The following is a 14,814-nucleotide window of genomic DNA, read 5'->3' on the forward strand; positions in this document are numbered from 1 at the left end:
AGTTTGAAACACAACACTAAACTCTCTAAACATGACATTTAAATCAGCTGTGAATTAGGGTTTGAATACACGCTTGATTCATTGGCAGGTTCTTGGACAACTGTTAGAATGTGGTAATAATTTTCCGGTCTGCTGACCAATTAGTGATAATTTCATCCAGCTTATTGTATTGTTAAGGCTCTCTCCAGGCTCATCTCCCATGTGTTTTAGTCTTGTTATTTGAGGATTGGACTTGTGCTTATACACTTTTAATGGTATCAATTGATACATTTTATTCTTACCTTACAGCTAACTTTGAATGAAATACAATCATCATTTTATATAATAATCTCAGCCATCCGATGTTCTGATTATACATGCACATGATCAACTTGCAGATGGACACTTTATTTTTTTAATGTCCATTTCAAAACAGATTTATTTTACACCAGTGTTTTATAATAGTGCAATGCCTGTTGAAAACGAGCCTGTTGGGAATGGGAATTTGCTAGCAGTTAGCTGTTTGGGACCAGGCTATTTCAGAGAATAAAAGCTTTTATTCTCAAAGTCACATCGCTGATGCTTGAAATGTTTGAGTCTGCTACAGTGTAACTCCGGTCTCTGTCTTCATCTGTTCTTTAATGTACGGTAGCGAGTGAGCTGTACCCAGCATGCTGTTCAGCGGTGTAAGAGTTAATAGGGGCCCCCCTCTCACTGCACTACACTACACAGTATGTACATAACGCACTACTTATACATATTTCCTGTAGATCTCAAGAGCTCGCACTCAACACTGCACTTCTTTGGGTCCTCAGCAATTCACAGGCAAAGTGTGAAGTCGATTTGATGAACAGTTGTCAGGAAAATCAAAGGACAGACATACAGACAGAGACTCCTTTCATTTTAGTTAGATTACACACGCTGAATGTTAAAACAAGAAGTGAAAGTTATAACAAGCTGCCACTTGCTATTCTGTATTAATCACTCAGTCAGACAATTCATTTCTGGGGAAATTAAAGGAGAAATCTTTAATCTTTACCTGAATCTTGATCACTAGATGTCACTGAGTACTGTCGATAGGAAAAGGAATGACCAAAATCGGTGCTAGCAAACTGGAGTTGCTGCAGCTAATGGCCAGAGCTCCCAGTTAGCTAAAATGCCAGTTGTCGGGGCATCTTATAAAGAGTGCCTTTGTGCCTCTTAACAGACACAAAATGCAATAAAAATGTCTGTGCAACATGAACAGGGCCCTTACATGACAACAAGATGCGTTTTCAACTCAGACATTGTGAAGAAACCGTTTACATTTTGTACTGTCACCTGACTCTTTCTCCATCGGTCGCGTCACTGAAAGCCCAGAAGAGTCGATCACCGAGGTCATGCCTTTGCGACGAAAACTAGGTAAATAACTAGGAAAAAAATAGGTAATTGAGCACTGTAGTGGTTATGACCATATCAGTGACTATGTAACTACATGAAAACGGTCCCAATGATGCCTGTGGCTTGCACAGTAATAGTGTTACTGAAGGCTAGCTCTAGTCTCGCGCTGAAGTCCCATGGGATAATACCCTCCGATCTGCACACTACCATTACCATTAGTTTACCATTTCCTGCAACAAATGAATTACCACCACATGACGAAGACATGACCTCGGTGATCGACTCTTCTGGGCTTTCAGTGACGCGACCGATGGAGAAAGAGTCAGGTGACAGTACAAAATGTAAACGGTTTCTTCACAATGTCTGAGTTGAAAACGCATCTTGTTGTCATGTAAGGGCCCTGTTCATGTTGCACAGACATTTTTATTGCATTTTGTGTCTGTTAAGAGGCACATAGGCACTCTTTATAAGATGCCCCGACAACTGGCATTTTAGCTAACTGGGAGCTCTGGCCATTAGCTGCAGCAACTCCAGTTTGCCAGTTTGCAGTTTGCAGTTTGCAGTTTGCTATTTTTTTTCCTATCGACAGTACTCAGTGACATCTAGTGATCAAGATTCAGGTAAACATCGGCCGGATTTCTCCTTTAATGTTTTCAGTGATAAATTAATCTTTATTGCTCCATGCCTTTGAGCAGGAGGCACTAGAACTCATGTAGGCATTCCAGCCAACTGCAATAATGTGAATTAACAAAAAAGAAATACTAAGTATTACACACTGCTAATTCAAGTATGGTATCATTAAGACTAAGAATTATATTAGTTGGAAATCTTTTTCAAAAATAAGCTGAATGTAAAGTGTCATTTCTTGTCACCTTTAACTCTGCATCTTTTCTGTAAATAATTACTAAAACGTTTGATCAACATGCCCAATTGTGAGGAGCCCCTTTAGTGTTCACAAACTGATCAGAATGAATTTGTCCACATGCAGGGCAGATCTTCCAGGAAGCTTCAGCCAGTCTTCAGGACACAACTCCTTCAGTTTTATAAGATAATAGTCACCTCCTTCATAGCTGTCCGGTGGAGCGCTGCATCTGTCCGATCAAAGCACAAAACTTCCAGGGAACAGAGGATCATTGACTCTCCCTTCACGTCTTGTGAGACGACTGGCATGGCTCCCAGGCAGCGGAGCGTAAAACAGGAAAGGTCACGACTGATGCAGCCTTAACTTTGGCCAGACGAAGTTCATCTGGGCAAATGTCAGTCAAAACATGATGTCTTCAAGAAAAGTTTGACTGCTAAAGTATATTCCTTCACCCAAGATTCAAACTAGTTCATCACTTTTTAATGTATTAAGTTATTAAACTCTGAACCAGCTTGGCAGACATTTGCACAAGTTCAAGCTTCTTACTGTCATCAGCTTTAACACTATGAGACACATACTGTAAAACATACTGCAGTAAAACCATAAATACAGCTACTGCTATCACTGACACATAATGGTTGTATCGCTATTATCGTGAAAGTATTGATATTTTTGTATGGTGATGGAAAGCAGCTTAGGTGGTTCCATCACACCAAGGTAGTGATGTGTGTGACCTAAAAACCTATCGGCCAATATATGTAAGATGCCCTATTGGTCTAAAATCCTAGCATCGCTGGTCAACCAACCAACAATGTGCCTTTGTGGAAGAAAATAATATATTAGGCTTTATTAGAATATCATAATCATCATTATAAGAAGGGCTTGCTAGGTATTCCTTATAGTATTGATTGAATATATACAATATGTATGTCATATTCATGTAAAGTCAGTGTCGTCCTAACAAGTCTCAGTAGATACATCATAACAGTCTTAGCATCTACTTAACTTTGTTTCCTCTGTGTACGTTGTGTCCTCTAATGTCTGATTACTTTGTCTTATTATGAAAGGTTCACTAACATAACAAGGCAAATAATGAATACATGGGTACATATAAATGTATAAAGCATTAATAATCAAATTAGTAGCAATCCATAGACAGCTTAATAATAACTTATGAAAGTCATTTTTATGTTCATCGACTGATAGGCTCAGTGTTAGAAATTGTTTTTTAGACATGAATTTACTTTTAAATTTTTTTATGTTCGTACAACATTAAACCCCAACCATTCTGCATTGTATTTAAAGTTAAAAAGTTAAAAATGTATTTAAAGTTAAATAGAGCTCATTTTGTCAGTAGAATGTATTTCTTTAACCTTTATTTATACCAGTTAAGGTGGCTGAACATACAGTACATACTCTTTAATGGCAACACCTCTCAACAGTTTAGTAGAAAGTTAGAAGCAAAATAATGGGAACAGACTGACTCAGTCTGTTCCCATTATTTTGCTAATAAAACTGACAGTAAACAACCTCAGTGAAAGCAATCACAAAAACATACAAGTAGAGAAGAAGAACTAGAGAGCAGATACAAGAAGAGGACACCATGCACACTAAATAGAGATCTGGTGCTCTGTTGGAGAGTGTAGCTCTGCTGCAGCAGTGAGTGTGGTGATGATGGCGGTGGACCCACGGTTTCAGTGTGGTCAAGGACTCAAGAGGTCAACACGAGGAGCGAGCTGACACACCCGGGGAACAGAGGAGAGGGCCAAAGAGACAGAAAGTGGAAGCTGCAGGGTGAATGTGGCCGTGTGTTTAGCAGAGCCAGAAGAAAGGATACTACATCAACTCCAGCTGGAGCCCAAGGGGTTAATGGATAAGACTACCCAGCAGGGGTCAAGGGTCAGGAGGCCACTCTCTGCCAGGGCTAATTGGTCACTGTGACCAGAGTTAACGCCAACCTTTCTATGGAGAAATACATACACATGTATGGAACTGCTCTGACACAGGTCTTCCATCAAAAGCCCGCATCAAGGAGGCCTCTGTTGTGCTCCTGCACAGTCATGGAGATCAGTCAGGTCTCCGTGGTAACAATCAGTACCCTTCGGCGTACATCAGCACCGGCACCACATACAGTGACAGCTAGGCCTGGACGTGTGAAAAGATGGGTGGCTTTTGATCTCAAGTTATTTCATTTAGTTCACTTCAACTCATTAGCATTCACTTTTTTTTTTTTTTTTGCTTTAATATGGAAGATGTATGTGAGAAGTAATTTACCCAAATCTATAATTGGTACTGTAATGCTTTTGAGCTTGTTTCTTTCAGTGTTCATCAAGTATTAGAAAAGTATAATACATACACAGTATCAGAGAGTATTTCTTGAGGATACTACAGAGATTTACATTTTTGTTTAAAGTATTAGGCACATTTGTACAGAATATAGCACTATTCATACAGTTGTCATGCAGTTTCAAAGTGCTTTGCAGATATTTAAACTTTCAAAAGGGATTGAAAACAAACTTTTGTTAATCTGCACACCTGAATATTTCATGGTTTCATGATATGTCAAGTGTTTTTTTTAGATACTTTTTTTGGCCTTTAATTGATAGGACAGCTGTAGACAGAAAAGGGGGAGAGAGGGGAACGACATGCTGCAAAGGAGTTGGAATCAAACCCTTGCCGCTGCGGTAAGGACTGAGCCTTGGTACATTGGGCGCATGCTCAACCAGGTGAGCTGCCAGGGCGCCCTGTAAAGTTTGTTTTTCTCCTGAATAGTTTTAAATATGCCAACTTCAATGGCCACAGGAAGATCACCAGTTCTCCATTGCCTAACTTTAGATCTTTAGCTTCTACATAAGTGAGATGTAACACACAGTGTTACGAGACGTGACAGAGGCTGGTAGCAGAGCAATCATGGCAATGAGAGCGTTTTAAGCTTCGTGGCTTTTTGCTGGACGGCGCTCTGAGCCAGGCAGACACAAAGCTGACAACCTCACAGATGGATGCGGTGGAGATGACCTCATACATACACGCAGCGGACCGCTGTGGACTTGTGTCGGTCGCATGGACATGCAAGGATTTCCAGAAAAGAGGCTGCATGTGTCTACGATAATGCACGGACCATCATGGCTGCGCGACCGGTACAAGTTGATACCGACATTACCGGCATCCAGCGCCAATGTGACATCAAAATGACGCAGATCTCGCTGGCGCACCAGGATTTTGAGTGCGCGAGCAGAGGTCACCACTCTTTTTTTTTCAGTGGTGGCCAACAAAGCGGAAACAGGAGGCCTGAACGAGGTTGCCGACAACGTGATGCCAGGACTCTCAGAGTGACTGCAGGTCTCTCTGGTAAACTTACTGGGTTAAGATGAGTTCTTTGATGGTGAATGACCATGGCTTGATCCACCAAGTAGCTCATCCAATCAAATCCAAGCATCGACGTCAATGCTGCTGCCAGTTCTGCCGTTGTTTACCTTTTTCTTCTTCTTCTGGTCGGTAGAAATAGCAAAGTGGGCAGCCTTTCTTCATTAGTGCCCCCTCTGTTCAGGAGAAGACTGCAGCTAGCGTCGCGACCACCAAGCGTGAGTATAAACAGTTACGGCGATCCAATGACGTCACATTTGCGCGCGCCAGGTCGGAAACGGCTAGTGTACTGAACGTTTGACGCCGATGACCTGCTGATGTGCATTCAACCCGCGCTGGACTCGTTCATAATGAATCAGCCGTTACTCTGTGAGGAGAGAATCCAGTCTGCAGTGGAGTTCAGACACTTCACTGATAAACCAGAGATCAGCTTTATGGTCAAAGATAGTTTTTGTATAATTAACTTCAGTCTCTGCCAGAGACGCCTGCTTTTAAAAGTAACGTAAAAGTAAAAAGTTACTTTCCATGGGGGCTAACTAAGTAAAGTAACAGATTACTTTTTTAAGAAGTAACGAGTAACGAGCAAACACTACTTTTTAAAAGTAACTTCCCCAACACTGGTAACACATGATTCAGAGACATGCGTTTGTTGAGGGTGCATATTACGTCCTCAATTTTGTCTTAAAATAAAGAAAATACATTTTTAAATATATTTTTTTGTGAAGGCAATTCATAAAAATGTATTACCTGAAAATGAAGATTATACCTTCTCTCATTTACAACGTAAGACCTGTCAGAAGCATGACCTTTAGAATGTGACACATTTTACATTGACCTTATGAGCCTGTCATGTGCTTGATGCCAGACTCATTAATCCTTTAATGACCTTGTTTAATATTTAAATGTTTAAAGGAAATTCACTTTGTCACTTTCCAAGAAAAGCCCCGGAGAAATGAAGCGTTTTATGGCTCTCTATGGGGGATTTTACCTGAAAGAAATCATGTAGAATAAACAAGCATTAAACTAAATATAAGGACAACATGAGGTCTTTCAGATAAGCTTCTGCATGCCAAAAGTACAATTACAAATTTACTCTATTTGCATCTTAGGCTGAAAACCTGGTTTGAAGGAATCCTGACAGATTGATGTTGTCATGCTGATGCTGTCACAGTCCTGATGCTGGACAGGTTAATGATTTATGGGGAATAGTGGGATGCCCAGAATGGGACCCGGGTTAATGGTCACCTTTCTTGCCAGAGCTCCTCTCTGGGGGGCTGCCCACAGCCAGTTCATATCCAACTGTCGAGGGGACGTGACTGACTGACTGAGTTGGCTGGCCTCCAGCTAAACCCGGCACACAGCAGGGAGGGAGCCCACGATCTGCTCTCAGAGAAGAGGAGGGGACAGGAGACTGACGAGGCCTAATCGTCTTTTTAATGAGTCTGAATAGAAGCAATAAAGAGCAGCAAAAAATAATCTAAACAATTGAGATGAGCTCACATAAACAAACCAAGCACACAGATGATAATTAAAGTCACCCTCCACTCAAAATGTGGATGTTTGCCCTTCACTGTGCAGAATGATCTTTGATAGACTATTTTCACATGTATCATGCTAGAGAGGGAAAGTTCTCTCTGCTCACCTTAAAGCAACTAAAGAATAAAATAAATAAAACGTAATTTATATTATATTATCCCAAGGGAAATAGAATATTATTTTGGCCTACATAAGTGTCTATGAGGAAGGAGGGCATTGACTGCAAGACTTTGCCTGGGAAAATGTAATCTTCTGGTGTGCTAGCAGTACATTGTTTTGTCTGATTTTGAGGGGAATTGGACCCTAATTTTAGGCTACATGCCTACTGTAATTAGGCAAAGCTTTGTATCAGTGGCGGTCCGGGGGTGGGGGGCAAGGGTGGCCAGTGCCCCTGTAATATTAAGCCTTGACCCCCCTCTGGCTCCCCTAACTGTAGCAAATATTTTCATACATTTCTAACCCCACCTTTGGAGGGGACGTTAACACTGAATGAGTATTCTTGTGTATCCTATGGAGGGTTGATGGTATGCAACACTGTGCTTAATATATTTGGTACCCCTACATTGTATGTGGTCCCAGCCTCCAGTCTGGCCCCTTCATTTTAAAGTCATGAGCGGCCCTCTTTTTTTCACTAGCCACTTCCTCAAATGTACTTTTTATAAACTGATCAGTTTTGGGTTGAGTGCTGGTTTAAAGCTTTCAACAGACTGAACACACTTAATCTAGATCTTTTAAAAGTTACTAAAGTTAGTTAAGTCCAAAGTCCATTTTTAGTCCAAAACCAATCATGTGTATTTTGTGTGTAAATGTAGGATGTAAATTTCTTAGGTCAACAAAAACAAAAAAACTTTCCTAAAGACAATACTGAGAACATACGGCCCATATAGGAACCAAATCTCGATACCCAAAGCTTTTTCTTTATCAAATTACTAATGTTGGACTAAAAATAGTGAAATGTTTGTAAAAACATACTGGAAAGGATCTAAGAAAACATCCATGTCTACGTTTTTAAATTGCAAGATTTTGACCTGGGCGACATTCCACTTCAGTTTCCTAAATGGAAGCTACAGCTCTGTCCTGTGAGGCTGGCTGTAATGATGTAAAAGTATACGCTGCTTTTATCATGTTCTGTAAAATACTGTAAGAAACAGAATTTTGCTCCTCAAGACCTTCATCTTCATGAAATGTAAATCTGTAAAACTTCTTTTTTCACTTTGTGAGTCCCTCTTAAGCCTAAATGGCCACATTAGTCCCTCTGTCATGTATATGGTCTCTGAATCAATGCTGTTGAATAGAGCGGCGGTATAGGAAAGGTTGAGGGCAGACCAGGTGATGGATAGCAGTGGGGCTTGTCATCCGCTGCCTTACACTGTTCTCATTAAGCTGTAAATCTTTCACAACAACAGCCGCTATGAGACAATGCCAAAGAGGCTTTTTCTTGTAACTCCACCTTGTCATTGGTGTAACAATGAAATTGCCAACTGAATCACTTTGTCAGGACGCACAATGGCCTCAATACTTCAAGTAACTGGTAAACATGTTGGACAAGACATCAGGGGAGAGATACCGGTGGCATGAAATACAGCAAACAATACAAATATCAATTTACATAATATACTTCCGACACATTTCAAATAAATTAACTTAGAGTATAAAATATACACGTGCAGTACAACAGGGAAATCTTCTGCCTGTTTAAGAAGTGAAAACAGATTAAATGTTGGTTACCATATGAACATTATTCAGTTAAAATTTACAATGGTTGTCAAAGTACAGGTTTATGAATGCCACTGCTGTTATCTTTGCCATAGATCATACATTTAGCATTGTTTAGCTCACCATCAGAGAAAAACAAGCCAATGTCCTGGTGAAGTCAAACCCTTTGAACAGCAGACGGCAGTATTGCTTCAAAAGATATTTCATGTTTGGATGATGTGTGTCAGCCATACAAATCTGGCTCATTGCGGTTAAATACTTTACTCAACATAAGCACTATCTTTAATTATATCATATGCTGGAACAATCAGATACAGAATATATGACATTTTAATGTTTTAATGTCTTTGAAGCTACTTTGGGGAGATTTTAAGAGGGCATTGTGTCGGTTTGAAAGTGTGCTGCAGTAAAATTGTCACAGACTGTTCCGTATTTGGTTTTCTGACTCCATCTGCTGGGGCATGCAGAACACAGACTTCCACCATATAGTTACTAGAAGATATACACTATATGGCCAATATGGCCAATACACTACATGGCCAATGTCATTATCAGTGTAGTCACCACTACACTGTATACATGTTTTGTGATAAAGAGGAGCCCAGATCCATATATATATATATATATATATATATATATATATATATATATATATATATATATATATATATATATATATATATATATATATATATATATATATATATGACTTTACATGAACAAAGCTGCAAACAAGCTAAACACTGACATCTGCTGAAAAAGAACTTGTATTGCAGCAAATGATACGGTGGGAATAATTGCCCTGTGTTTTGCCTTGCAGGTAGTCCAGGTGAGTATCACTCCCTCGCCTTCTTTTATGCTTGTTTTCTCTTTTCTCTCACTACCACTTTTCTTCTACAAGGACATAACTTGGTGGTAGCAAGGAAAGGATACAATTAAATAGGAGTTAAATAAGTTCAATGTTCAGTTCATTTATAATAAAACACTACTTTTAAATTATCTCCTTGTCTTAATAGTGGGTGGTGATGGCGCAGTGGATATGACACATGAACAAGACACTTAACCCCTAGTTGCTCCAGAGGCCTGCAATCTCTGACGTATATAGCAACTGTTAAAGGTGCAATATATAATACTGACAGCTACTGTTTAAAATAGTTACTGCAGTACACATTAAAAATATTGGAGAGAGTCGTCTCCCCCCGCCCCCCTCCTCCTCAGACACTTGGTTGCCAGTCTGAGACCGCAGCATCCACAACAATGTTGCCGCTTAAGACGTAAGCGTAAGACGCTTGTCTTACATAGCCATACATTACTTCACAGCACAGCGGAGTAGCTAATGTTAGAGGCTGGCTATATTGACAGTCATAAATGCCCATGCTCATGCGGAGCTCTGTACCCAATTGACAGACACACGTTTTCATTTTAGAATTACGGTAGGAACCGATAAAAACACAACAACCTCGCTGTCCTCGCCACCCAACGGACAGACACACTTGTTCCGCTTAGAATTACGGTAGGAACCGCTAAAAATACCACTACCTTGCCGTCCTCTCCAACCAACTGCACACACTTTATTGGCTTAGAATTACGGCAACAAACGCTAAACACACTGCAAACTCACAGTCCTCTCTTTTTATGATTTACAGCCCCCCTCTCTTGGCTTAAAATCCGTAACTCACCGTTGTCGGCTACGGCCGCTGAACAGGCTACACGTTGTAAACAGCCGTGGCCCACTTGCCTGGTCCTCCGGTATTGTTAGCAGTTAGCAGGGTTAGCATGGCGGCGTTAGCCAGGACCAGTCGGGATCACTTTACTGGCTGTGTCTCAATTGTTTTTGCCAGTAACCAACTCGGGTACTCTAGCTATATAATTCAATGTGAGTACACGACTGTTGAAATGACGAAAAATGCCCGTCCCTTGTAGCCGTGATAAATTAGCCTGAAGCTAATGCTTAGCTACCTGATCAGGAGGAAATTAGCCAACTCTGCGTCTTTTTGGGCGCTAAGCTGTCTCTGTCTTTCAAATACATCTCCAATATTTACCCGGGGTTTGTTACGTCTCACGCAACTGTTAGAAACATGCCAGGTTTATTTTTTTAGGTCGGGTAGAATCTTCTCCGGGAACCATCACCTTATCGTGGTGGAGAGGTTTGTGTGTCCCTATGAACCTGAGGGCTGTGTTGTCTGGAGCTTTGTGCTCCTGGTAGGGTCTCCCAAGGCAAAGTGGTCTCAGGTGAGGGGCCAGACAAAGAATGGTTCAAAAATCCTATGAAAAATCGAGGAAGGGATGAAGTGACCCTGCCCGGAGGAAGCCCGGGGCCCCCGTCTGGAGCCAGGCCCAGATGGAGCTGGGCGCCGCTACGTTGGAGTTTAACCCGGTGGACGAGAGGGTCGCCTCCCTACGCCTGCGGGTTGTGGGGGGGAAAACTCTGACTGTTGTTTGTGCATATGCACTAAACAAGAGTTCGGAGTATTCGGCCTTCTTGGAGACCTTGAGTGGAGTCCTGCATGGGGCTCCAGTCGGGGACTCCATAGTTCTGCTGGGGGACTTCAACGCGCACGTGGGTAATGATGGAGACACATGGAGAGGCGTGATTGGAACGGCCTCCCTGATCTAAACCAGAGTGGTTGTTTGTTGTTGGACTTCTGTGCTAGTCATGGATTGTCTATAACGAACACCATGTTCGAACATAGGGATGCTCATAAGTGTACTTGGTACCAGAGCACCCTAGGCCAAAGGTCAATGATCGATTTTATAATCGTTTCATCTGATCTGAGGCCGTATGTTTTGGACACTCGGGTGAAGAGAGGGGCGGAGGTGTCAACCGATCACCATCTGGTGGTGAGTTGGGTCAGGGGGTGGGGGAAGACTCTGGACAGACCTGGTAAGCCGAAACAGGTAGTGCGGGTAAATTGGGAACGTCTGGAGGAGGCCCCTGTCCGACAGACTTTCAACTCACACCTCGTGCATCCCTGTGGAGGCTGGGGGCATTGAACCCGAGTGGACAATGTTCAAAGTTTCCATTGCTGAAGCTGCAGTGAGGAGCTGTGGTCTTAGGGTCTTAGGTGCCTCAAGGGGCGGTAACCCATGAACACCGTGGTGGACACTGGTGGTCAGGGAAGCCGTCCGACTGAAGGAGTCTTTCCGGGATATGTTATCCCAGACGACTCCGGAGACAGTTGCAAGGTACCGAAGGGCCCGAAGGGCTGCAGCCTCTGCCGTGAAAGAGGCAAAGCAGCGTGTGTGGGAGAAGTTCTGAGAAGACATGGAGAAGGACTTTCGGTCGGCACCAAGGTGCTTCTGGAAAACCGTTCGCCACCTCAGGAGGGGGAAGCGGTGAACCATCCAAGCTGTGTACAGTAAGGATGGGACGCTGTTGACCTCAACTGAGGAGGTAATAGGGCGGTGGAATGAGCACTTTGAGGAACTCCTAAATCCGACTAATACGCCCTCTATGGTAGAGGCAGAGCTGGAGGATGAGGGGGGATTGGCATCAATTTCACTGGTGGAGGTTGCTGAGGTAGTTAAACAACTCCACAGTGGCAAAGCTCCAGGAATTGATGAGATCCGTCCAGAAATGCTTAAAGCTCTGGGTGTGGAGGGGTTGTCTTGGTTGACACGCCTCTTCAACATTGCGTGGAAGTCTGGGACGGTGCCTAAGGAGTGGCAGACCGGGGTGGTGGTTCCCCTTTTTAAAAAGGGGGACCAGAGGGTGTGTGCCAATTACAGGGGTATCACACTTCTCAGCCTCCCCGGTAAAGTCTACTCCAAGGTGCTGGAAAGGAGGGTTCGGTCGATAGTCGAATCTCAGGTTGAAGAGGAACAATGCGGATTCCGTCCTGGTCGTGGAACAACGGACCAGATCTTTACTCTCGCAAGGATCCTGGAGGGAGCCTGGGAGTATGCCCAACCAGTCTACATGTGTTTTTGTGGATCTGGAGAAGGCGTATGACCGGGTGCCCCCGGGAGATACTGTGGGAGGTGCTGCGGGAGTACGGGGTGAGGGGGTCCCTTCTCAGGGCCATCCACTCTGTACGACCAAAGCGAGAGCTGTGTCCGGGTTCTCGGCAGTAAGTCGGACTCAAGCTCAGGTGAGAGTTGGCCTCCGCCAGGGCTGCACTTTGTCACCAATCCTGTTTGTAGTATTTATGGACAGGATATCGAGGCGTAGTCGGGGTGGAGAGGGGTTTTAGTTCGTGGGCTGGGGATCTCATCGCTGCTTTTTGCAGATGATGTGGTCCTGATGGCATCATCGCCTGTGACCTTCAGCACTCACTGGATCGGTTCGCAGCCGAGTGTGAAGCGGATGGGATGAGGATCAGCACCTCTAAATCGGAGGCCATGGTTCTCAGCAGGAAACCGATGGAGTGCCTTCTCCAGGTAGGGAATGAGTCCTTACCCCAAGTGAAGGAGTTCAAGTACCTTGGGGTCTTGTTCGTGAGTGAGGGACAATGGAGCGGGAGATTGGTCGGAGAATCGGCACAGCAGGTGCGGCATTCAATTTATCGCACCGTTGTGACGAAAAGAGAGCTGAGCCAGAAGGCAAAGCTCTCAATCTACCGGTCAGTTTTTGTTCCTACCCTCACCTATGGTCATGAAGTCTGGGTCATGACCGAAAGAACAAGATCCAGGGTACAAGCGGCCGAAATGGGTTTCCTCAGGAGGGTAGCTGGCGTCTCCCTTAGAGATAGGGTGAGAAGCTCAGTTATCCGTGAGGAGCTCGGAGTAGAGCCGCTGCTCCTTTGCGTGTAAAGGAGCCAGTTGAGGTGGTTCGGGCATCTGGTAAGGATGCCCCCTGGGCGCCTCCCTAGGGAGGTGTTCCAGGCATGTCCAGCTGGGAGGAGGCCTCGTGGGAGACCCAGGACTAGGTGGAGGGATTATATCTCTAACCTGGCCTGGGAACGCCTCGGGATCCCCCAGTCGGAGCTGGTTAATGTGGCCCGGGAAAGGGAAGTTTGGGGTCCCCTGCTGGAGCTGCTACCCCCGCGACCCGACCCCGGATAAGCGGATGAAGATGGATGGATGGGTAGAATCTCCGTTGATCCGGTTCGTTTATTTGCTGCTTTCATGGCTGTACAGCTGTTACAGCTGTAGCGCGCTGGGTTTACGTTTTTACAGGTATATATGGCTTTCAAACTGGGCAGTTGATACCAACACACAGGCCAAAACACAAACAGAAATTTTGTCACAAAATGGAAATTTCAAAAGGAGAATATACTGGCATTAGCATTGTTAGTAGAAAAGATAGTATTTCAACTTAGCATGTTGTCTTAATATCTGATGACGCATTGGGGTCATTTTTGGATTAATTACAGTAAATATATTACATATTGGACCTTTAAGTCACTTTGGATAAAAGCGTCAGCTAAATGACATGTAATGTAATTAATTTGAAAATGCAGAACATATCAACTAAAGATAGTTATCCTTGGAAATCAGTCAACAGAGACTAGGCAGGTCTATCTTTCGTTGCTGAGCTGTCTTCTGTTCTCTTGCCAATTACAATTCATTGTACTGTTGACTCTGTGTTAAGCTACACATAACAAATAAAAAAACATGAAACTTTATTAAACTTATTGAGCACCTTGCAAACACAATGGGTTTTACATGAGGAATAAACTATTAAAACATTGAGAAAATAAGAAAGGAAACAAAACAGAGTCAAACGTCAGCATAAGACAATAAAATAGAAGGAGAATAGATAACAAATGAGTAAAAGTTATCCGATAATCCTACTGCATATTATTGACATATTGTCAAGAATTATTTTCTCAAAATCTTATATGGGCATTTTCTTGCTATTTTTTCAGATAATACAACCTAATTTAGTTTTGCTTGGTGTATAAACTGAGGTTTATTCGAGTATCAAAACATGAGGATTTTAAACATGGCCCTCTGTCTTTATAGTCCTGAAATAAATGCCACATGGAATCGTCTCTTTTTTGTCTTTGATTAAGTGACAAATAATTTACAAATAT

This window comes from Sander vitreus, chromosome 3, assembly GCF_031162955.1.
Source record: "Sander vitreus isolate 19-12246 chromosome 3, sanVit1, whole genome shotgun sequence".
In the NCBI taxonomy this organism is placed as follows: domain Eukaryota; kingdom Metazoa; phylum Chordata; class Actinopteri; order Perciformes; family Percidae; genus Sander; species Sander vitreus.